Source organism: Numida meleagris, unplaced genomic scaffold, assembly GCF_002078875.1.
Source record: "Numida meleagris isolate 19003 breed g44 Domestic line unplaced genomic scaffold, NumMel1.0 unplaced_Scaffold119, whole genome shotgun sequence".
Classification (NCBI taxonomy): domain Eukaryota; kingdom Metazoa; phylum Chordata; class Aves; order Galliformes; family Numididae; genus Numida; species Numida meleagris.
In genome coordinates, this window is record NW_018362987.1 from 331294 (window position 1) to 356453 (window position 25160).

General features: G+C 40.7%; 1 protein-coding gene across 21 annotated transcripts in view; it reads left to right on the forward strand.

Annotated features, from left to right (window-relative positions):
* Positions 1 to 25160, forward strand: part of PCDH15 (protocadherin related 15) — a 736955-nt gene that overhangs the window by 280382 nt on the left and 431413 nt on the right. For all 21 annotated transcript variants that reach the window (XM_021381881.1, XM_021381890.1, XM_021381879.1 and 18 more), the window contains one exon: positions 16094 to 16141. The gene's annotated coding sequence lies outside the window, so the exon portion shown is untranslated. The remainder of the gene's footprint in view (positions 1 to 16093; positions 16142 to 25160) is intronic.

Below are 25160 nucleotides of genomic sequence, written 5' to 3' on the forward strand. Positions count from 1 at the left end.
TGGGACTGGGGGGAGGCTGGGTCTTCGGAGATGAGGTGGGAGAGCAGCGCTGAGACACTGCCTGTCCAGGAGCTGCAGGGACCTGGGGGTTAACGTCCTGGTGGGCCTGTCCCAGGGACCAAGGGAATGGGAAATTGTGCATTTCCTCCTTAGTGACGGATGCAAGTTGAACTATGGTGTCTGGAATGAGAGCACCAAAATCTTCCAGAAGAAAATGAATATTTTTTTTAGTTTATATAATTAAAAATGGCAGTCAGATGTCCATGAAAAGTAAAATGTCGGCAGCCTTAAATTAATTATTCCTCGCCAGTAGCAAAGGTGTAGAGTTGGGCTATGATTTGGTGAGAGGAAAGGGGAAGGAAAAGGAAAGAGGCAGGATGGGACTTCACAGGAGAGCTGTCCTTGGCTGCTCTGCTTAGCACTGCTTCAGCCTTAATTGTGGGGTTTGCCTTGCCCTCTGTATCATCGCACTTCTGCCTCTCAGCCTACTGGATAGCCTACTTGTGGTATTCCGTAGCTCAGTCCTGTAATAAGAAAAAACAAAACGATGGAAGCATTTAAACATGGTCTACTCTGAGTTGGGCATTCCTGAAAATCTCCCATGTAGTTGCGCTAGAAGATTGGGATGCTAGAGTTTTCTTTATTTGTTGTGTTTGGCCAAGGCTGGTGTAGGGATCTGGCACAAGGTGTGTGTTCTGACTTTATCCTTCTGCCACTGCTTATCCTGCAAAGGAGAATGAGTTCTGAAAGACTGCTCACACACACAGTGAGTGATTTAACAAGGGGAAGTGTAGCATTTCTATTGCCAGCATGGAGGGTTTCTTCCTGGAAGTAATCTCTGATTCGTCTAATGAGGTTTTTTTTTTTTTTTGCATTTAATTTCATGATTAATTTTTAAGGTAAAAGTTCTACAAAAGAGTCATAGTATTCAGTTTTTTAATTTAAATAAGGATGGTAGGAGAGGATCTTTTTCAAAGATAAATATGGAAAAAAAATTCTATTTAAGCTAGATATTATTTACATTTCAAGTACTAAAAGTATCATGTTTGCTAACAATATGGAATTCATTGTAAGAAAATAAGTTAGAGCAGTTGGATCATAAACTAGTTTCCCCCACTATGGCATAAGAATAAATTGCATTTCTTAGTTAACAGACGTTGCACTGCACACAAATGAGATCAATTAAAGGAGGGTGCATGAAAGGGATGGAATTAGTATAAAAATAAGCTTTACTGAACATCCAATTGCTACATAGGAAAAAAAATCCCAGAACAACAAAAGGAGTGTTCAGTTTGAACATGTTCTGAATCCAGACAGAGGAAGGGAAAAAGTGCAACCTCCATATTCATTCCCACTAACTCATGGTTGTCACACAATTTTCTTACTTTATCAAGTATGCTTTTCCTGAAATAATTCAGAGACAGACATATAAGCAAGTCGATGGTTTGATTGGAACAGCGGTGATATTTTGGGATGAGAGCAAATGATAATATTGAGACAAAAATCTGGCTTGCCCAGAGTCTCGCATACTGCCTAACTGTTTGGAATAGTGGTATAATTACCACTGCACAGGGTTGTTTTCTACATGATTGGTTTCTTTGATTGTTTTTCCTTCTTACTCAAACAAGCAATCAGTTTTTATTATGCTTCAAATTTATATTCATTCTCATTTTTAAAAAATCAAATGTTCTCATGTAGTCTTCTCATTAAAATTCCTCTTGTTCATCCTTTTATCCACTGGGAGTTACCATTTCCTTCCTTAAATGTTGTCTTGCTTCTACTATTTATTTATAAAATAAATCCAATTATCAAATAATATGCATATTAACAGGGAATGGAGATCCTTTTCCAAATGAAATTCTGCAATGAATGGTGAGAAAGAAAGGACAGGAGATCTGCCTAATGATTTTCTTGTACTTCTGTCATTTGCCATACGTTGAGGTAGGTTTCTCTTCTCATAGATGAACTGCAAGATTGATGTCTATACATGCATTCATATTTTGAGGATGTTGATAGTGTCAATAAGAGGTTCAAAACTGGACAGTCAGAAACATTCATATGGTGCCCAGCACAGTCAGTGGAGAAAATGGTTTATATTTCTGAATATCTAATAGCAGGGCAAAAATCTTACATTTTAGAATCTTAGGATTGTTTGAGTTGGGAGGGACCCATAAAGGCCATCTGGTCCAACTCCCCTGCAGTGAGCAGCAACACCTACAGCTCCATCAGGCACTCAGGGCGCCATCCAGCCTGACCTTGGGTGTCCCCAAGGATGGGATATCCACCACCTCTCTGGGCAGCCAGCGCCAGTGCCTCACCACTTTTACTGTGAAAAGCATCTTCCTTATATCCAGTCTATATCTCCGCTGTTCTATGTTGAAACCATTTCCCTGTGTCCTTTCAGACTCTGCTAAAGAGTCTGTCCCCTTCTTTCTTAGCATTTTGTTGAAAGAATAAAACACCCAGTTGACATACTCACCAAAACCTTAATGAGAGGAAGAAATTAACTGTTTTTAGAAAACATAACTTTCATACGGGTACTACGAGTCCTCAAGGAAATTGTTTGTGAACTGCTGTAAGTACACTTATGATTTAGCTGGATGCACGCCTGTTTTTCTTTGGCAAGGGGACAAGCAGCCTCTGGACTTGTTTTGCCTACCAGTTTATGTTGCTTCTCTGTGCAGTGTTCAAATATAGGAAACTAATAAAAAGTACAAAAAGGCCTTGAAACAAACAACAAAAAAAACATTTCTTTTGTAATACTAGCTCTGTAGAATGCAAGACAAGGAGCAGGAAAAAAGCATAGTATTTATCTTAGGGGGAGAAAAAAAGAAAGAATCTTTGTCTTTTAAAGTCAGTGGATAACTTCCACAGTTCCTCTCTTCACCAGGCTGGGATAGTACCAACACAGGTGTAAGTCCTTTCTGTTTATCCGGAGGCCCTCCTGATCGATTGTTTCATGTTCTATATTCTTCTCTTGGCCTGATCTGGATCTGATGTTTAGGAAGCAGTCATTGTGCCAATGGAGACATCTGTTGATTGAGCCAATGTGTGCTGAAGTGGGATCTTTCGGTGCTTGGTAAAGAGTGCACAAGCTGCATGCCCACAGCGTGCCCTTGTTTACTTGTTCATAACAAGGGTATTCTTACTAATACTGTAACATGCTGGTATTCTTACTGATGTGCTTCTGTTTTTGCTGTTTCTCTCCGCCTCCCTACTTAAACACTCAAGCAGATTTCTGTAGCCCCTCGTCAGCTTTGCATTTTTAGACAATATGTTTGTAAAGAACCAGACACTATAGGATATTGTACTTCCTTTGACAAAAAAATCTTCTCCGTATAATTCTCGTGAATGCGTAAGACTGTTTGTTTGTGAACTGTCATTACTGAGAGGGTGGGAAGAAATCCCCTTCTGTCAAGGAATACATACATGCCCTTCCGCCATGGAAAGGCTGCTGGTAGAAGGGAAGACGTGATGGAGATTGCTCAAATTCTCATGCATTACAGTGTGTTCTTATAGGCAGGGATATATCCTCCTGTCTCTGTATTTACATTTGAATCCAAGTGAGCTGGAGTAGGACAAGAAGAGTTTTCTTTACTTTCACTCTTAGCCGATAATTTAATGTAGCCCTTATTAATTGTGCAGTATTATGAACTTGAGATCTTCAGTCATCCTTGACTTGAAAACCAATGGAGACTGCTCATGGCAGCTAGTGCTGGTCTTTAGCTGGAGAAACAAGTCCCACAAGTCCTCTGGAGGGTCCAGGGCATATGCTCACTTGTTTGCCTTGGACTTGCCCCGTCTGTGAAGCCTAGTGACCCAAATCGCCAGCTGCACTCGGAACAACTCAAGTGTTCCCAGGTTATCTGAGCTGAGCTTAGAATGAAAGTGCTCTGATTTGTCATTCATGCCTTCAGACTTTGGAGGTGTAAGAAGCTTGGGTCTGGCCACAAGGCTCAGTGTAAACCCTTGGGGTTTGCTCCCTGCTTCTCCTCTATAATGAGCTCTGATTCATTTGTTCTTTGTCCAGCCAGGTGCTGGTGTTTCACTAGCAGGATGCTACGTCTCAGGAGGAAGCTGCTGCTGGTGAAGATTTTTCAGAGGCAGGAGAGAGTACAGGAAACCACAGTGAGGGATCAAATGGCTCTGTTGACACCAGGGGGTGATGCTTGTGGGTAAGGCTTGAAAGAGTATACCAATATCAATTGAACCCAAAGTGCAGAATGTTTATTTCCAGGGCCATGACCTAGTTCTTTCTGGCTCTGCTCTTTCCCTAAGCTACAGCAGAGAGGCCTGTGACACCAGGCAATTCTGATTACAAACCTTAAAATGTCACCAAATTCTAGTTTATCAGTAAATTAAGATTCATATACAGGGATTTTAAATACCATCCAATGATTGTCTAGCCCTCGAGGGGCTGAAGGGACATCAGAAAAGAAGAAGGAAAAAAAAAAGGAAAAGCAAGGAGTACTGTACTTTTGTTAGTTTTGTGAAATTTAAGAGATTCAGCAGAGCGAAGTCTTTGTCACAGTATGAGGTTCTCCCAAAGGGTAGGATAACAGATAATCCCTTCGAACTAAAGCTATATATTTCGCCTACAACAGCAATCAAAGTAAAGCTGTGAGAGCCTGTGAAAACCTGCCTGAAGGGCAAGCTCTCTCTGGGTGCTACAGAAGGCAGTTTCAAAGTTGATATAACAGGATCAGTTTACTCTTTTTCTAAACACTGCCTGGTAGATGTTGGGTCTCTTCTGATGCTGTCAGTAACTCCGTCCCGAGTGGAGCTCTCTGAGATGTCACCTTCTTTATTAGCTGTGCTTTAAGCAAAATGGATGAATAAAAATCTCCTTGGGTGATGGTTATGGAATGCAAGATATGTATATATTTATCTACCTCCATATACATGCAGATTTTTTACTGCAGTTGAGCTAGTTGAGTGGCAGCTCAGATTGATACATTACAGGTACAGGCAGCTGCTGACCTGCTAGAAATGGATAGAGGAAAGTACAAGTGGATTAAACTTACAAGCTGTAAAATAGCTTGTTAGTGTGCATTGCCTCTTGGCCATTACCAGAGAACCAGAGCAAAAATATCTTCAGTGGTGAATAATTTAGTGCTCAACCTGGGATTAGCAGAGAGAGCCATCGTCTCTATCTGCAGCTATGTGAAGTCCATCTTGTCACTGAAGTTTGTGCTGTATGATGTCCTGACACACTTATTTAACTGTCTCTGGAAGGCATTGTGGCAGATCACAAACATCAGAGTATGTCTGGGTGTTTGTGTTTATATGAGAGGTCTAAATACGTTAGCATATCAACGCAGTTGTAGAAAGCAAACACTGAACACTCTGCTTCATTTTTTTTCTCCTTTATTCTGTTTTTCTCTTGCTTTTAAGTTGCATGAGGCCTTCTCCTGGCAGCCATTGCTGTAATGGCAGAACCATTGTTCAGCTGCTACACAAACAAATGTTCGAAGCTTGAAACACTTTCTGCCTACTCTTTAAGATTTGCTTTTACATGGGAATTTTCAGTGGAAAGATGACTGCTTTTGTACCACATACAGGTCAGGTACAATACCATGCAACTTGTGCTGCACATCCCATAATTAAATAGCTGTTTGTGATGATAGCAAGTTCTGAAATGTTTTGGAAAAATTACCATGATAGAGATAAATGATGAATGAATGGTCCTTTTTGGGTGACCTGGGAAGAATACAGGGATGCTGTCTGGATGTTCAGGGATGAAGTCAGGAAAGCCAAGGCACAGATGGGATTGAAGTCGGTAATGGACATGAAAAACAAGAAGGGATTCTTTAGCTACACTGGGCAGAAGGGACAGGCAAAGGAGAGTGTACCCCTCTGATAAATGAAAAGAGAGAGCTGGCCTCAGACGTAGAAAAGGCTGAGACACTTAAGGAGTTCCTTGCCTACGTCTTCACCGCCAGTCAGACTTCTCATGTCTCTCATGTCCCTGAACTTCTAAATGGGGGTCAGGAGAGCAAAATCCCTCCCACTGTAAGAGTGGAGCAAGTCTGAGACAACCTCATGAGGCTGAATGTGTGAGGGCTATAACACCTCTCCTCATTTTACAGAAAGCAAGCAAAAAGACAAAAAAAAAAAAACAACAAAAAAACAACCCATGTTGTTTTTGTTGATGTAAAGAAGTTGCACAGCATTGAGACCTCCAAGTAGTGCCAGCCCCAAACTTGTTTCTATCGAGTGGTTTTCAGCCTTTCATTTTTCAGAATTTGTATGCGTGAATTTTCTAAAAGCATCACTGCACTAAAGCCCTGTGGTCTGCAAAACTAAGTAATTAGTAAAGGGACAAATAGTACACAAGTGGTTGTGTTTAGGCGTGAAACTTCATCTCTGCAAATATCATGTGGAGATGGAACAATTTTAAATTAAAGTTAGGACAAAGGTGTCACCTGCCAACTATTAAGCAAATACGTGAGGTAGTGCTGGGTTCAACCATCTCAAACCCCTTTTGTTAGGCCATTTAGCTGAATTCTTCCTACCTTGTTTTGTCCCACACTCGTGGCAGTTGTGCACCATCGGTGCCAGCCCGTCACAGCGGTGGGGTGCAGCCTCCAACATAACAGATCGATGTCAGAAGAGACGAGATAACCTTTAGGATGGAATAAATGATCTGTCTTACAGTATTTTTAAATCAAGTTTTGCTCCTAGGTAAGACTAAAACACATTGTACTCATTCTGGAAAGAAATGAAGCACTGAATAATCCTACAAATATTTAATTAAATTCTTTTTCTCATCAAGAGAGGCATTGGGCATATGGTCAGAGTTTCTTCAGTATTTTAGGGAGAATATAATTCAAGAATGCAAGGAGGAGTAGATAAAGCTAAGATAATGAGAGATGATTCTCATTCAAGTCACCAGGCTAATGAAGCTCCTCCTACAGCATCCACAGAACCAGGCAGAGGGGGCTGGAGCTGTTAGCAGGACCTGTACTAGAGGATGATAGGTAGCAGGAGGTGACAGAGGGACACCTGGCGTCTGTGTTTGCATGCCTAGCTTTAGAGCATGTGGCAGGTAGTAATGGCACTAAAAGTGCTTTCCTTTTCCATTTGTGACTTAGTGGGTGGGGACAGAGTGAGAACTGCTGTTTGCCTCAAGCTGAGTTGCTCTTTTAGAACATTTTTGCCTGGTCTTCTCCTGTGCACATGTGGAAAATGCAGTGTAGGATAGGTCACCAGTAATGTGGTCATGGCTGAGTGCAGAACCATCGCCTTACATGCGTGCTGTCCCTCGGGAGTGTTTCTAAGCCTGTCACAAGCATGTGACAAATGCTAAACAGGAGACTGTCAAGTTCAGTTTCTTCCTTCATTCACTTGTGTGGTATAATAAAAATTGGAGTTGCAAAGGTGTGGGTGGTACCGGCCTCAGCAAGATTCAAGTGCACCTCAGTAAGGACAGGATGGTGATTTTAAGTGATGTTGACACATGCAGAAATGATCTGAAATAATGAAACCTGAATTTAGTCGTGACAAGTGCTAAGCAATGCCAATCAGAGAGTAAGTGGCTCTGCACAGCTAATAGGACTGAAGGAGGTAGCTGGAAGGGCTGCTGGTGGGACGGCTTTGTGTGAGGGCAGGTGGGCTGGGGATGGACTCCTTGGCCTGGAGCCTCATAGGGGATGGATGGGGAAAAGTAGCTGCAGGTGATTTAGTGGGATTAGAATGTATAAAATGAAAGCATCCATTAGCTAAGCAGTGAGTGGGGCTGGGAAGTTGCCCCTCTGCCTCAGCAGCTCTTGAGGAGCAGTGCTCTTCATTCCTAAATTGCCCTGCCTCCTGGCTGGTCTGGAGAGACTTACAGTTTTCCTGCTAATCTGTAGATGCTCTTTGAAATCAGGGGCACTTTTTAAGGTAAAAAAGAGAATGCATGCAATGTTGTTTTGGGCTGCTTGCCATGAAAACAACTCCGTGACTGCTTTTATCCATGCACCAAATTACCCATAAAAGAGGATAACAGATTAATTCAATTAGTTTGATTTAATCCCAATAGTGTATTGTTTTATTAAGGAGTGCCATGGTATAATTAAGAGTTATAACCGATTAAACACTTTATAGCCATGGAGCTATTAATTAGTACTAAATTACAATAAAATTAACAAAGTAATGTAAACAAGGCACGTAAATATTTTAAAATGACAGTGACAATGTATCGACTGAAAAACTTCTTATGTAAACTGTCTTTAAAATGAGTTTGACTGCAGAAATTAATATTTACATAATATAATTGCAGAAGTGGAAGCAGGGCGAAGAAGTCTCCTTTGACAAGAAAAACAAATTTGTAGCCAGATATTCTAAACTGCACGGTGAAGCCAAGCCTCTGAACCCAGCCTTGTAGTCTACAGGGAGAAAATCTGAAAGTAGAACTGAATGTTATCTTGAGACCTCCTCTGTTTTTGATGATTTTTTTTTTTTTTTTTTACATATTTGAATTCAAATTGGAACAAGTCATGCATTGCTATGCTTTAATGTGGCTGTGATATATTAATGCAGCATCTCAGGTTCCATTCTTGTTCCCAGGGATGTCCGGCTGTGTAAGAAACCGCATGCTTAAGTGATGGGCTGGGTTGGTTCCTCCACAAATTCAGTGAGACCCACAGGCATTCATTCACCGTTGCACATTGCCTGGAGAAATAGAAAACACATGGTATCGAACTGCAGAACTTTTTCCAAGCTGGCATCAAATCCAGTTAAGATAAAATATGTTACAGAAATTTGGAGTAAGTCTTTGAGGCGTCTGAGAAACACCTTGCAGCAAGGTTGCCAAGGTCTGTCATGATCCTTGCCGGTTGGGATTTTGTTCTATGTGGAGCAATGTTCATACTCCTCTAAATATAACCCTGTTTTAATGCCACACCTACTGGGAATGAGAACTTCTGTTGCAGTTCTCACAAGCAGAAGCTCTGCCACAAATTTACTCTAAGGCCTGAGGTTTGTCTGTAGCTTGCTACTGATGGTACCTGAAGTGCCAAAATGATACAAAACAGACCCTAAGCAAGAAGTATGAATCAAAGTCCCAGTGTCTAAGTCAGCGGGATGTAAAATAAATACATAAGTAAGAATGCTAGTTGCAATTTTTTAGGCAAAATTTGTCTTTTTAAATGAGTTTTAGCACATTAGTGTGACTAATCTGTGATTAATTGTGAATACTGTGCGGTCTTCTTGTATTACATGTACATACACTGTGTATATGAAATATGAAAATTCATTTGCTATGGTATATGTACTTCTACAGAGATACATGTGAAAATCCACACACATACTGTATGTTTGTGATCCTCAACATCTATGGGCTTGTAAATACTCACTTGCTTTCAGCTGCTGGGGTTTTTGCAAATGGGAGTATTGTTTTGAACATTCAAGGGAGTGAGTTGATTATTTTGTTATTAATTATATTTATTTGTGGACAAAGAGATAATAGGGGAGATGGAACTAAGAATTACTTTATTTGGAACCATAGGTCTATACTTACAGCTGCAGGTTTCCTTGAATAAGTCCATGTAAATAGGGATAATACTGACCAAGTCAAATACAGCCTGAAATGGGACAGAGGGATAAAAGACTGAGAGAACTCTTATTCAAGAATATACTGCTCAAGAACATTCCTGATCCTTTCAGAGAGTGGGGGAGAGAGCTCAGTGATAACTATGCACAAGTGTGGAAGAGCAGCCACTTGTACAAAGCTCAGTACAGTTGTGTCATACAGATCCCATCATCCCAGTTCAGGAACTCCTGTTTATCTGGTGGAGAGCACCATGTCTGAGTGAGGGATTATGCCTGTGGCTGTATATCAGCCACTCCCTGGGTTTCTCTCCAGCTGCTCTCCTTTTGAGAATTGTATTGGGAGAGATTGGCACTGTGTTTTATGTTTTAATAAAGAAGCTGGTATTAATTGAGTTAAAGCCATTCTGACCTGAGAAAGCCAAAGAATAGTAAAAGGTACTGCCTGTATTTCTCCTTACATCCAACCAGTGGGACCATCCTGTGTTTTGGATGACCCACCTGTTTCTGGCATTAAGACGTCCTCTGAATGGAGTAAGATATTTTAGACCCTATTGAAGAGGAAGGAGCAAGGCACCGTTCCCATGTTGTGTTAGTTAAATGCTGTATCCTGCAATACTCAGCAAAGAACACTTTCCAAAGGCAGATAGCATCCCCAGTGAGTGAAATAAAGGCAAAAGTGAAGACTGAGATAATATTAGCACTTCTCTGCTGCTGGTTTGTGGTGGCACTGACACTTCATTCATTTCTGTCTTCTCTTTTATCGTATTTCTAAAATGATTCATAGAGTCCCAGCAGGGCTTTCATGGTCTACAGGATGTCATGTGAACCTGTGTGATCTGTTGTTTGGACTACAAGCTCACCTAAATGAAGTTTCAAAAAATGTGAGAAATTCAGTGTCTGGTTTTACTGCCTTTTCCATTAGCATCTGATTTAATAGAAAGACATTGGACTCAGAGATGGCATACTGACTAGCTTGTCCCAGAGCCAGCTTTCTACCATTGACAGTTTGTAGGAGTCTGTCTGGAGATGACTTGTCTTTCTGAAGAAGAGAGAGTTGCAGGGAAAGAGGAGATGTCTGACTACAACTTAAACTTGTATTTATTCACAGGTGTTGGACAATGTTTGTGTAAGGAAAGCTGAGTTACCAAGAAATTCTCCACTTCCACTTTGGACGCAGTTGAGTTGTACAGTGAGTTTGTGTTTCATGGTTGACAACAATCTGAAAAACAAAATCATAATTGGGATTATAATTTTGGAATTTGACTGCTACTCCTGTGTTCAATCAACCAGGTTCCACCACGTATGTGAAACCAGCATCTACATGCATTATAAGGGGGCAGACATAAATGTATATGCCATTGTGTATAGAAAGCAAGAAGTAATGCTAAAATAAATCACTTACTTTAAGTCAAGTTTACTTTCTGTTGCCAAAAGAAATATGACTCAGCTGATTTTTCAGAAAAGGATTGCAGTAAATGAAGTTTTCATTGCTCAAACTCAACAACAAATGTTGTAATAAAAATGCTGGAGTAATGTTCATGGTATATTATTGGTAGGTGTTTGAGTCTTTTGGAAGATGAGGGTTTTCTCAGAGATGAAAAGTGAGCACATTGATTTACAAGCCTGCTTTTGTATTCGTGGAGAACATTGCTGCATTTGTGCTTGTCTTAATGAAAACTTCAATTTACACAAATTCTTCAGGCAGAATCAGGCTTTTTTTTTTTTTTTTTTTTTACAGGAGAGGAGAAAAAATGTTAACCTGCCTAGCAAATCTGCTTCCCCGCTCCAAAGCTACTTAGTGATCTTGTTTCTCTTAGGAAAAAGGAACACAACTTCATGCAACCCAGTAGCTGACTACACAAAAACTGTTCCATGAGAGAAATGGGCTTGGAGATCTATAGCCAGATAGATCAGAGTTCAGTGCTATCAGTGCTGCACCAAAGGACTTCAAGGATTTATCTTTTGTGATGCTTTCTTCAAGTTCCTTTTTCAAAATCTCCTATTCTGTGTTGAGTGAGGCTAGTCCCTCCAAAGGATGTGCTGGGAAAACCAGAAGAGAATCTGAATTCAGCATGAGCTTTAAGCAAAGGAGAGTCTTTCCTTGTGAACAGGGGAAAAAAAATGGGGTTAGTCTGTGCAGAAAGCAAGTTATATGACTATTTAGAGAGATGTTAAACATTTGTGGTTTATTTTTTTTCACTGAGTGTATCCTAGCAGCGTAAGAATCACCAAAAAAGTATAGAGATGGAGGTTACTAAGGTGTTACGTATGGAAATACATGTACTGTAAGCATCACTGTAGGTAACATTTCCCTAATTAAAATAAAGATGGTAATTTTCAGAGATGCCTGAGAGGTTCAGGATTCTTGCCTCATGCAAAGCCTGAATTTGCATTCTTCAGATAGTTTTGATTATATTACTCTTCATGCTGATTTTAACATACTTTTACAACTACTTCTGAGTCACTCATTTTAGTGAAAGAGAGAAGAAGCTGAGTGAAAGTAGAGTCTAAAAGATTACAACAGAGACTGAAAAGTAAACTTAATGAACGAAAATGTTCTTTTCAGAAGTTCCTTATGAACAACATCCTCCATGAAGGGTATCTGCAGCCGGGCCAACAGAGGTGGTGGCTTCTGGGAGGTGAGGGGCATGGGACCTTTAGGTAGACCCCAAACTAAAGTGTAACCACCTACTGGAAACCCTACCCTCATCTTAAGCCTTATGTTTCTCCCTTATTCTTAATTCTGAATGTCAAGCCTTACTTCAAATGAGAACCCCAAACCTTACCTGAAAAGCAGGCCCTGGTCCCTAGCCTTGAAATGCTAGCCCTGAGCTTAGCACTCATCCCTTAACCTAATTCAAGCCCTAGCTACGAAATGCTGCTCATACACTCACTGCTAACCTGAAACTTTAGGCAGAGACCTTCACATTCATCCTCTGCGTCGCTCTAATCCCTGTCTTAACAGGTGAGTTGAAACACCTTAAGTGAATACTTATGCCAAATCAGAAACTCTAAACAGGTACTAATAGCACATAGACAGAGGCTGAACGTCACTTCAAACAGGAAACTAACCCAGATTGTCTGTATTATGTTGAACATGAATAGTATTTCCCTTACTTTGCAATCTGATTATACTTTTATGCTGTTGGTTTTTTTGTTGTTGGTGGTTTTTTTTCTGTTATGTGGTATTGGATAATGGCACAACTCAGCCAGCTGCCACACACAGCACTAGAAATACTTCAAGTGGTGGGAAGGGAGCAGTGCTTGTTATGACTGGAAGTATGCTTGGCACAGCTAAGGAGGCTGGAAGTTCCCTAATCTCACCATCTCCAGTGTCTGATCACTGTGCTACAAGGAAGCCTTTCTGGGCTATGAGCTCTGCGGTCAGCAGTCTCATGACGAACATCCTCCTAGGACAATGAGGACTGGGAAAGAGACAACTAGGCCATTGTGCCCCTTGATCAGCTCTTTCCACCATGTGTGAGATCCCTTTTCTCGAGTGATCTGTGCTGTCAGTGCAGCTGCCCCTGGGGATGCTGCCTCCTACCCCTGGGTTCTTCTCTCCTGCTCTCTGGGCTTGGTCATACTATGGTACCTTCCTGCCCAGTCTGAGTTCCTGCTCTTGGTTTCCTCATCTGCCCACATAACTCCTTGCAGGAAACCCAACCCTTCTTAGCAGAGAATTTTCCATTTGTATAGTGGAAGCGTTTGTCCTTACCCATCAATTCCATCAGTCTTCAGGAAATTAATAATTATAGGCTTTTAGGCAGAACTACTTCATGGCTTTGGCATTGCTCGTGGGTCTTCTTCCAAGAGCAGAGTTCTCTGAACGTTTCCTCTTCATGACCTTGTCCTTTTTCCTCTACTGGTAAGATATTTTATCGTATTACCCAGAAGGGAGAAAATTGTCCTCAAAAAACTGAGGATCTTTGAAATTTACTGAAAACTTGTTTCAGATTAAATATCAAGATTTGATTTTTAGGTGGTTATCAATGGTAGAAATTAAGTGAGTCTTGAATTACAGCCTTGAGAATGTATTTAGTCAGCAAAATATTTTGAAATGATTGTACAAACATGCAATTTGTGCTTCCTCTGTAATTTAATAACAATGTACACATCTGGTTACAAGAGAAAATGGCAGCAGAATTTCAGAATGCCTTCTGTTGATTCTTGCATCAGTGAAGGAACAGCGAAGAAATAAAAGGTCAAACATCCAATCTTCAATCTGAAACTGGGTGTAGGGATGAATGATTGCTCACTTCATAACTGAAGAATCTCCAATTCTTGCCTCCCAGAATGACTTCAGTATACCACATAATACTTTCAGACAAGGGCTAGGAATGAGTTCTAAATTATATAAAAAGCACATCCTTATTTGACTCTACCATACTGGAGTTATTTTCTGAAGTTTCTTATATCCCATTCCTTTCTTCTGGGAGTAAATAGAGTTAACGTTTGGCTTTGGAGCATTAGCATGTCTTTGAAGTGAATCCTTCAATCCTTTCTGTTTACTGCATTTTGAGTCAGTTGAATGTGAATGAGATTGCTTTTAGAGGAAACCAATCCAGAAGCCCAGTTCCAGTGGTACCAAATGCTCTGCTCCCTGTAGCAGGGATATGAGCAATGGATCCCTCAGACCGCTTTGAACCACAGGTATGGTGGGGATGTGAGTGCAGCTTAAAAGCCATGTCACAGAGCGTGTGGATGAAATGGCTGCAGCTGCCTGCTTACCTCTGCTGATCCCTGCTCTTGCACCACATCCCAGGCTGATGTCACAGGCACAGTGACCTTCTAGCACAGTAGAAAACTCAGGGCTGAAGCATCTTTCTTTTTTAAATGACAAAATCCATTATTATCACAATCTAAACAGCTTATGCTTTTGGAAAATAATGTGCAGGACTAAAAGCCCTGGATGAGTATGGGGAAGAGTGTTCTACAGTGCAAACAACAGAAAGCATGATGCATCTTCATTACAGAAATTCAAAATGACGATAATTTATCATAAAACCTGCTGACAGTAGGCATTAATCTGTTGGTAAAGTGAGTAGTAAACCTTGTTCCCATGGCAATGCGATTTGTTGTGTTCCTCCTTGACATGCATGGAAGGTTGGGCATTGTCTGGACAAACTAATTGGAACCTTAATGCTGTAGGTCTATGTGGATGAAATATGTAATTATTTTGGTGGAATATTGAATTAGTGGTAACCATGGTGCTGACAGAATGGTACAGTATTTCATACAGACCGGCGCATGTGCTCCAGCATCAGCTGTCCTCCTGTCCCCAGTTCTCTATTCTTTTAGGAGTAAGTTTGAACAGTACATCATTTGCCTACTAGAAGGCACAGAAGCACAACCAGACATCTGCTGTAATAAACTGCATATTGTTTATTTCTTATTTTTGTTGTTTTTAATTTTTGTGTATACATTTTACGTTTTTGAGGGAGAAATGATTTGATCAGTCTGACCTGTTCTGGGGAAAAGTTTGGTACTCCTACATGCACGCTGCCATTACTGTGAAGTTACCTCAGTTTACTTCCTTATTTTGAAGGCTAATAAAATACCATTTATTTGCTTTTGTGACATCTTGTTTGAGGACAGCAAAACATCCACGTGTATCTGCAAACTTCCATCAACCTTAGAAAGCCTCAAGTTATATTACAAATCCTTCCCGAAGGTCCCATTCAAATGCCTTCAGTCCGTTCCACCATGAGATTTGGCCTTTGTGGTGCAAGTAATGCTCAGCTCTCATTGTAGGTGTGCCTTGCACATTGTGGCTTTTTCAGTTCTGGAATGGTCTTAAATAGGTTTGGTTTAGGTCTGTTGTCCCTGCCCAGTCTGAAAATTGGTCTATATACAATTTTTTAGTTTCAGATTACAATTTTGGTCTTGACATTTGGAAACGTTCAGAGCTGAATTTTGTTAAACATTGTTAACTTACAGTCAAATTTTCTGAGTGGCTCAGCAAACCATCCAAGCAACACCAGTCCTTGAAGTACATACTAGGCTAGGCTTGCTATTCTGAGAGGTAGCAAGCATGAGAGCCTCCAAAAGTTTGGTGCAAGATGCTACTGGGATGAGGCATTCTGAGGGAAAAGTGGGAGTGTACCCAGTGACCACTCAGTTTGTCTGGTGGGCTCCTCATCTCCCCCCTGTCCTGAGGTCTCTGCCTGGTGCCCATCTCCTGTTAGGTGTTTTAGGTTGGGGAGTGACAGAGAACATCCTAAGGTGAAATTAGAGATACGTGCCTACTAGCTATGTATTAAGGTAGATACTACAAAAGTAAGAAAGTTACTGTGAATTTTTGCTTCATTTCATCTTGGCAACTTTCATGAAAATACGTAAACTACTTCAATGAAAACCTCAGGCATTGTTGTCTTGTTATTTTTCTTACTTGAAGCTACCTTCATCAGGAATAAAATAGCAGATATCAAAAATCTATTTGTTTTGAAGGCTAAACCCCCTGTTTTAATAGGGAAAAAATGTATGATACCATTTGTTCTTATTAATCAGTAACTAAAATATGAACAATATTATTAATTTTGTGTTTTCTATTTTCCAGGTAATCAACGTATCATCTAAACAATTACGTCCAAGAAGTGCAATTAAGGTACCATTATTTCCCATTTAATATTGTCATGCCTTTGACAAAAGTGGTTTCCAAAATTCACTATCCATCAATCCATTTAATAGCATGCATTCCTGGAAGCTCAGTCCTCCTCTTTATGGGCTGTTATTTTCATGTCCTGCTTCATCTACTGCTTTTCCTGGAAACTGCTCAATTCTTTTACTTACATTTTTTATGCTAAAATGTCTGCATAGAGTGATATGATGAGAGTAAGGCATATGTGATGTACTTGTGACTGAAAGTCATGTCCTTTATAAAGATTAACTTAGAAAACGATGTGGGGAAATGATTGCAGATCTATCCATAGGAAGCTTTTGGAATGATGTCTGCTGCACGCTCCATGGCACTAAGAATTAAATTGTTGATTTGAATCACAAGATGGAAATCAGCTCAGCAACTCTGCTGTATCACAGGGAGAAGATGGTTCTTTTTGTTTGTAATGCATATCATAACCTGGGTTCTCTCTCTTCAAGTCATATTTTCACCTGTAAATTTTTACCTGGGATTTCAAATATAGAGTAGCAAGGCAGGAGAAGGTGGAAATATTTCAGGCTCTTTTTCCTTGATGTCTTGCACTGAATTCTGATGGTGGTGTAAACTTCAGTGAAAAGATTTTCTTTGCTATGGAGAAACACAAATGAAGTATTAACTGCTAGGACATTAAAGACCTAATGAATGATATTAGGCAGATGTTCTAGAACAATGTAGTATAATTCTTGTCCATGCATTTCTCTTGTCAGTGTTTCCATTCCACTTCTAAATGCTCCATTATTAGTTTAATACTGTAAATATTACAATGCAAAACCATCCTGTATTACTAAATGACCAGTTGAGTTGTTTCTTCCTACCAAAAGGAGAGTTGTTATTCTTTCTGGATCTGTATGATTTATTTGCAGATGGGTTAGGGATAGGAAAACTGTCATTTTTATTAGTTATCTCTGTTGTACATGCTGAATGCATTACTTTTCTGATTTTACCTCTGGCCATGGCAGTCTGGTAGCAAAAAATCATAATGTATGTTTCAATATGGGGATAATGCCTTCGATCAGTGCATGCTAACATACATGCAAAAATACTAAAAAAGAAATCCTGAAAGCTACATACAAATTAGGTTATTGCAACCTTTGTATTTACTAAAAAAAAAAAAAAAAAGAGTAATCAAGAATATAATCAAAGTGAACAGTGGGATAAAATGCGAAAAAGAATGTGTTAGAAGGAGATTTTCTCAGACTAACTTAACGTTTCTTTTTGCTGAGGAAAGTGGATGTTTCAGACTGCAGTAACACAGTGGGCTTAAGCTATCTAGATTTCAAGGAAGCATTCATTCAGTACAGTTCCCAGAGGAAATTATTATTTAAAGTGGAGATGGTGCAGATTAATACAGGAATTATAAGAAGCTGGCTCAGGCAGATAAGGAGCAGGGTAAAGAGGGGACTATGGCAAGCTGTAAGGAGAGGTGGCTTACCAGGTTGCAAGAGGCTCATTAGAAGTATTCATAAGGGGTAGGTCTTGTGACCAGCTCTGTGGAGTGCTTCCTTTAGTAACTTTGGCTCAAAGTCTTTGATACAATTTTTTAAGCTTGTGTGATACTGTGGAGGACACAAGTGTTTAATGGATGATTTTTGTTGATAGTATGGATTAGTATAACAAAGACAGGATGAAATTTAGTAAGTGTGCTTCCATTTTCTCATTGACTATAGATACTATATGTTATCTGTAAGTAAGAAACAGAAGTTAGAACTAAATGATCAGTTTTCTGAGTGAGAGGATGATGGTAGGAGGGTCTCAAAAGAAGCTGTGCTAAAACCTGTGGTACTCCACTGATAAATGAACTGGAAAAAATAACAGTGTGCTGATGATGTTTTTATTCAGAGCAGCAAAGATGAGTGCTGACTCTGAAAAACTGCAGTAGGATTCTGCAAAATGAAGTGGCAGGGCAAGGCAATGGCAGGTGACATTCAGTGTAGGTGGGTGCAGAGTGAGAAGGATGACAATCCCACGCAGTAGGTGATGAATGCTGAGCTGACCGTTGCCATGCATTTACTGAGGGAAATGTCGGGCATAGATAGAGCTGTAAAATAAAGAAAGATTCCTCTAGGAAGATGTTACCTTTAATTTCAGCAGTGGTTGTAAAAGAAAACAATATTTATTAGCAGGGCCTAATAAAGGTAAAGGTTATGTGTTCTGTAAGTGAACTGAAGGTATTTGGCATCAGGTTGGGGAATGGAGAAGCTCTCCTATGGGCCGGCTATTCCCTTCCCTTGGGGGCTGCTGCTGCCATGGAGGCATGGATGGGTCCAGTGCACCCTCTTGTTGATTGCTCATCTGTTATGGGGCTTAAAGTGAAAGGACCAGGAACCACCGCTGAAGGAACTGCAAAAAAACAAACAAACAAAAAAAAAAAAAAAAAACACACTTTGAAAGTGATTTCAGGTTGTGCCTAGAGGATAAGCTCTCCAAAGAGGTTTGCTGCCTGCTGGGGGCCCGCATTCAGGCTGTCAGCGGCAGTATGTTCAGGTAGAGGCTGATGACAATTGGAGTCTCCCAGGGGTCCATCTTGGGACCAATGCTCTTCAATATCTTTCTCAATGATATAGGTGGTAGGATCAAGTGTACCCTTAGCAAGTTTGCTAATGACACCAAACTGACTGGCAGAATGGTGCAGTTGACACAATAGAAGGGAGCGACGCCATCAAGAGGGACCTGGACAGGCTTGAGGAATGGGTGCATGAGAGCCTAATGAAGTTTGGTAAGGCCAAGAGCAATGTGTAGCACTTAGGTCGAGGCAATCCCAGATATGACTGCAGACTGCAAGAAGAGCTCATAGAGAGCAGTCCTGAGGAGAAGGACTTGGGCATCCTGGACACAGCAGGGTGTGCTTGCAGCCCAGAGGGCCAACTGTACATTGGGCTGTATTAAAAGAGGTGTGGCCAGCAGAGCAAAGGAGGTGATTGTCCCCCTACACTCTGCCCTTGTGAGGCCCCATCTCGAATACTGTGTCCAGGCCCAGGGCCCCTAGTACAAGAGGGAAGCGGAGCTGTTGGAGCATGTCCAGAGGAGGGCTATGAAGATACTCAGAGGGCTGGAGCACCTCACCTACAAAAGCAGGATGAAGCAGCTGGGCTTGTTCATCTTGGATAAGAGAAGGCTCTAGCAGACCTCATTGAGGCCTTCCAGTACTTGAAGAGAGATTACAGGCAGGAGTCCAAGTCATTGGACTGACTTTTTACAGTCTGATAGTGACAGGACAAGGGGGAATGGCTTTAAACTAAAAGAGAGTAGATGTAGGTTAGATGTTAGAAAGAAATTCTTCACTGAGAGGGTGGTGAGGCTCTAGACCAGGTTGCATAGGGATGTTGTGGATGCCCCATCTCTGGAGGCATTCAGGGCCAGGTTGGATGGGATCCTGGGCAGCCTGATCTAGAAGATGGCAACCAGCCTGTGGCAAGGAGGTGGGAACTAGATGATCTTTAAGGTCCTCTCCAACCTGAGCCATTCTATGATACTATGATAAGAACAGGGAAGTAGGAACAAGCGAATGTTTGCCCTCCTGCTGAGCTCATTTCAACTGTTGGATAGGCTTTTTTTACTTGAAGAATATTGGTCCCAGCACTGACCCTGGAGGACGCCACTCATCACCAATCTCAATCCGGACATTGAGTCATTGACTATCACTCTGGACTCAATCCTGCAGCAGTTCTTCATCCATGGAACAGTCCACCCATCAAATCTGTAGTTCTCCAATTTGGAGAGAAGGATGCTGTGGGGTACTTTGTCAAAGGCCTTACTGAAGTTGAGATAGATGACATAGGTGGCTCTTCCCTTGTCCATTGATGCAGTTACAACATCGTAAAAGGCCACTGGGTTGATTAAGAAGGATTTGCTGTTGGTGAAGCCATGTTGGTTGTCCCATATCACTTCCCTGTCTTCCATGTGCCTTACCGTAGCTTCCAGGTGGATCTGCTCCATGATTTCCCTAGCACGGAGATGAGACTGATAGGATGGTAGTTTCTGGGATCATCTTTTTTTACGCTGTTTAAAAACGAGTGTGATGTTGCCTTTTTTCCAATGACCAGGGACTTCACCTGATTGCCATGACTTTTCAAATATCATAGAGAGTGGCTTGGTGACTACATCAGCCAGTTCCCTTAGGACTCTGGGATGCATCTCATTGGGACCCATAGACTTGCGGATGTTCAGGTTCCTCTGGTGGCCACAAATCTAATCTTTACTTACAGTGGAAGGGACGTTGCTTCCCCAATCCCCTCCTATGAAACCAAACATTTGAGGGCTGTGTGGCAAGTAGTTATCAGAGAAGACTGAGGCAAAAGTGTTGTTAATTACTTCAGCCTTCTCTTTGTCTGTTCTTACCAACCTGCCTGTGGCACTCACTAGGGGGTATGCCCTCCTGGACTTTACTTTTATGATTGAGATTGTTTTCTTATGACCATGATTTGCTAAGTGTGTGTCTTTTTTAAGAATGCTACTTCACTGTGTGCTGTCAATCGAGAGGGCAGACTGTGATATCCTGCAGGAAACTTTGCTCTTAAGACTTATTCTAGGATTTCCTGCATAGTGAGGATCAGTGACCCAGGTGGTCCTGTCGGGCCTATGTTCTGGTGCTGAACATAGCTGAAAAGCTGTCTTCCCTCAGAATTAATCTCTTTCATCTGCATCTTCGCTGCTGCTGACTCAAGAAACACACAACTGGCTTTGAAGCACACAGGCACACGTTACGTGGGGTGAAGGTTCAGAAGCTGAATCATAATGCAGCAGTAAATCTGGGGCTACCTTGTCAAGGACAGCAGAAATACATATGTATGCAGTTCTCTGTGTAATTCATAGAAATTAGAATACATGGAGTGTAAGATTTGCTTGGAAGGTACCTGCACCTTCTTTTATTTCCAATGATTAGCAATAAATGTAAAAATACATTATAGTAATATAGTATATTAAAATAGAGTATAAGAAATATTCAGTGTTGGGCAAAAAGTCTTCAGGCTTGTGCTTGTAGAAACTTATGCTGCTATGTTTTTACTGATGGAATTAGCAGTGGAAGATGACCATCAGCAGACAGCACTGCAGTCAGCTGACACCTTTGTATTGCTATGTGGACATCCCTAGATGGAAGAGTCTTTCTTACAGAGAGGTGGGTGCTGGCTGTTAGGTGTGGCAAGACTCAGGCTATATTCTTAGTCACAATCATATTGATGTTAGACACATTGGGTCTAAATGATTTGAAACCATATACAACATGCATGCTAAAAGTGTGAAAGATTATTCTGTTATTTTAAAGCATCTTAATTCCATAAATAATCTCAGGGGAATCTTGAGTAAGAATGTCAGGTAAGAGAATGAAAAGGCAAATTAAAAGAAGATTAGGAATGTGAGAAGCCCTAGTCATGTGAAATAACACATTTTCATAGACTTGCTTTTCATAAAATACCTAAAATGATAGAAAATATTGCCCTATTCTGTGGCTTGTCATTTCAAATACAGCAGTGACACTTTCGTCAGGACTGAAGAAGTCATGAGGATGTGAAACTAATTAATTAACTAATTAATAATGAAGGGAAGTTATAGTGAGCCAATTCTTGGGATTTTGAGTAACAACCAGAAACAATACCTCGTATAGAAAAAATTGTGAGAAATGGGAGTAGCACAAATATCCTGTCACTGTTAGCTTGCATATCGTAATAGGACCCTGAAAGACATGTTTTGGGAGAGTAGATACCCATTACAGCATGATTGTAGGGCAGTAGCTTGAAAGGTAGCCAGAACGTACAGATGGAAACTTCAAATAAATAAATAAATATTGTGGTAAAAAGTAACCAATGTAAATAATGCAGGGAGTGCATAATATGTTGTTCACTGTTCAAACCAGCAAGGAATTGTGCTTCTGCATTCTGAACAATCTAAGTGATGGAGCAACTTTGCGATGAGGTTTGCTAAAAGGGTTCTAGAGCCGGCCTCCTCGGAGTTTGCAGAAGTAATGTCAGTGCTCCTGTCAACAGCAAAGACTAACATCTGTGCAATTATTATACTGAATGGTGCTTTGCATCTCTCATTTACTGTAACAAGAACTACTTTGGGGTTGCTTCATCCTAGACAAATCCTTTAACCTTTTATGAAGATAAACGGAGGAGGAAGGTGAGAGAGAGGAGATGGAGAAAAATGTTTGTGTCTATGAATGCAAGTGTCAAGTGCTAAAAGATAGGCAGAGTCATCCCAGGAACAGCTTCAGCCATGGAATAGCATTTACTTTAGGCTTTGACAGAATTGTTCTGCCACGTTCTGATATCAGCATGATGCCGAGATGCAGGACATATGAAGCAGCAGGCTGGTGGTCCTTTCTTTTCAGCCAAAGGATATGGTTTCTTAACAAAGGAATTTTCACTGAGTAATGCCAACCAAGACAGGGTCTCCTTCAAGACCAGCTCTGCAACAGACTGCTGAGTCTCAGGCAGCAGAGAACAGAGTCAGTGCTTTGCTGAGACAAGTAACACATCCAAATAGTGGGGGAGGACTGGTCTTTTTAAGAAACAAACACCAAAACCCTGGAGAATATTGATGTCAAAATAACAACTGATGGTTTTGTCTGGGAAAGAAAACATAATGCTAGAGTTGATTCAATTCTGCTAATTATGAAATAGAAAGCTGTAAACTCATTAGGAGAAGCTTAGTGTCAAAACTGCCTGCTGTTCTGCTCTATGAAGAGAAATAATGTACCACTTGGACACCAAGAACCAGAAGCCTCCTTGAGAGAACAGAAAAAGAAGACTTTTCATCGTCAAATATGGTGTCCCAGTTTTTGAAAAGAAATGATATTTCCCATTTTTTTTGTATAGTACTTTTGCCTAAAAGGGTGGTTTACAAATGGTTTTCATAGCGAAAGCATAAAATATTTCATTACCCCAATAATGCTCTCCAATCACGTTATCTTCAGTCTCTTTATCTTTAGAATGGCCAGTCCTCTTGCCTCTATTAGCTGAAAATCGAGTCCTGTAGCTCCTTCCACATGAGCTCAACTAATTCCTGAACTAGCAATATTTCCCATCAGCAAAGCCTGGCATCCTCAGGTTTAATCAGCTTAAGCTTCAACCCAGGAGCACCTTGTGGGTTCAGTACTGTGTGTAATCTGCTTTCCTTGTGGGGACTCGGTTCCTGAGCCCTGCTGCTTGTCTCCAGCTGCCAAGCTGTGAAGCAATAACCCTACGACACCACTGGTGGCCTTTGCAGTCCCAGTGACTGCGCTCTTTCATGACCGTGCTCTTTCATTGCTGCCTTGCTCTTTCATTCTTACAGTGTAGGCATGCAGTGATAACTGTACTTCTGCTCTAATCCCTGTTTAACTTGGTGACTTTTTTCACCTCTCCCATCACGAATAGTCAAGCAGCCTTTGTAGGAGATTCCTTCTTTTATCAAGGACTTTCCCTTTTCTATAAACAATGTTACTGTAGGAAGGCATAAAAATGAATAATGTAAAATCATTATGGTATTTTTGTACTATTCTCCATTCGCTTGCTACTTGGTTTGCTTTTTGCATCACCACTGTGCAGTTAGGAATTATCAAGAAGATATATGTATGTGTGTTAATTTTCAGCTCTCATATACTATGGGATAATGTGCTGAAATTAGAGAAATTGACTTAGAAATCCCTGTTATTAATGTTTACCGATAAACATTCTGACAGTTTTGATGTGAGAGTGAAGTTGCTGGCAAACGTGTGTCATAAACCAAGGAGAACAGATAAAGGAGCAGACATTGATATTCCCCACACTGAAAACCAGTGTGAAATGAAATTTTTAAACACATAGCTCATTTGTGAAACCTCTTGTCTAGTGAATTTATCTGACTTTTTTTTTTGCAAGGTTTTCCTATTACTGTGAAAGTAATTATAGTGCATAATTGAACTAACCTGATTTAAAGGAAAGGCTATGCCTTTTTCTTTTCTGCTGTCTGGCAGCATTACTTGTCTGGGAATCAGTTTTGCCACCCTGTAAAATGCTACTAGGTGCTCTCAAGCACATTCCTGTTCTCTTTTGAGGTAGCAGGGAGCAGAGTAAGAGCAGTATGTAACTCTCTACTATCTAGGTGTTTTAACAATGCTGTTATCACAAGATTTCACCATTCCTTAGGGCAAATCTTGCCATGCATAAGCTTGCTTAAGGGCAAGAGTATCCTTGTTTATGACAAAAATGGCTTTATTCTTACAGAGTTGAGAATATTTTGATTAGTTTTGCAGTAACATCTGGATCACTACTGTTTCTTCACTCAAAGTGGTTATTCTTGCAAATGAGAATGTGTACTTGCAGACCAGTTGTCTTATAGTTTATGCACACACTTGAGTCTGACTCTCCACTTAACCATGGGGCTTGACTTTTCAAGCCATATATTTACTCTATTTTCACAGTGATCTTCTACATTTTCTCCTTTGAAACTGCACTGCAAAGAACAAAATATTGGTGCATTGCTGATAACATAGCATCACAGTGCAGGCTAGCCAGCCAGCAGCACTAGTAGCTCATTAGTCATCTCTTTTGTATTCTTACACACACTATTACACGTTTGCTGATAGGCCCCATATTTTACTTATGCATTTCACATTCACGCATACCAACAGTTACACTACAAGCACATGCTTTTGCACATAAATAGGATCATTATTTGAAGGTAATCTGGTTTACAGATACTCTCAGTTAAGTAATTTCAGTTCTAATTTGAATGGTCAGACTGGTACCTCAGCTCTCATTAGCATTTCAACCATGCAGCTCTGATTCTGTGCAGGTCCTGAACTATTACAAAGCACCTCCAATAACCCAGATTTTTCCTCCTGGTTCTGCTATGTATTTTTAGGACAGGGAGCCCCAGGTTCTGTGTGATGATTTCCTTTGCTGTAATGTCACCTTTTATATTGCATCCCTTGGGGAAGTGTAGTTATTCGTGTTTCCAAAAAGAGATGTGAGACAAAGGAAGGGGAAGGAAAGTATGTTTTAAAGGG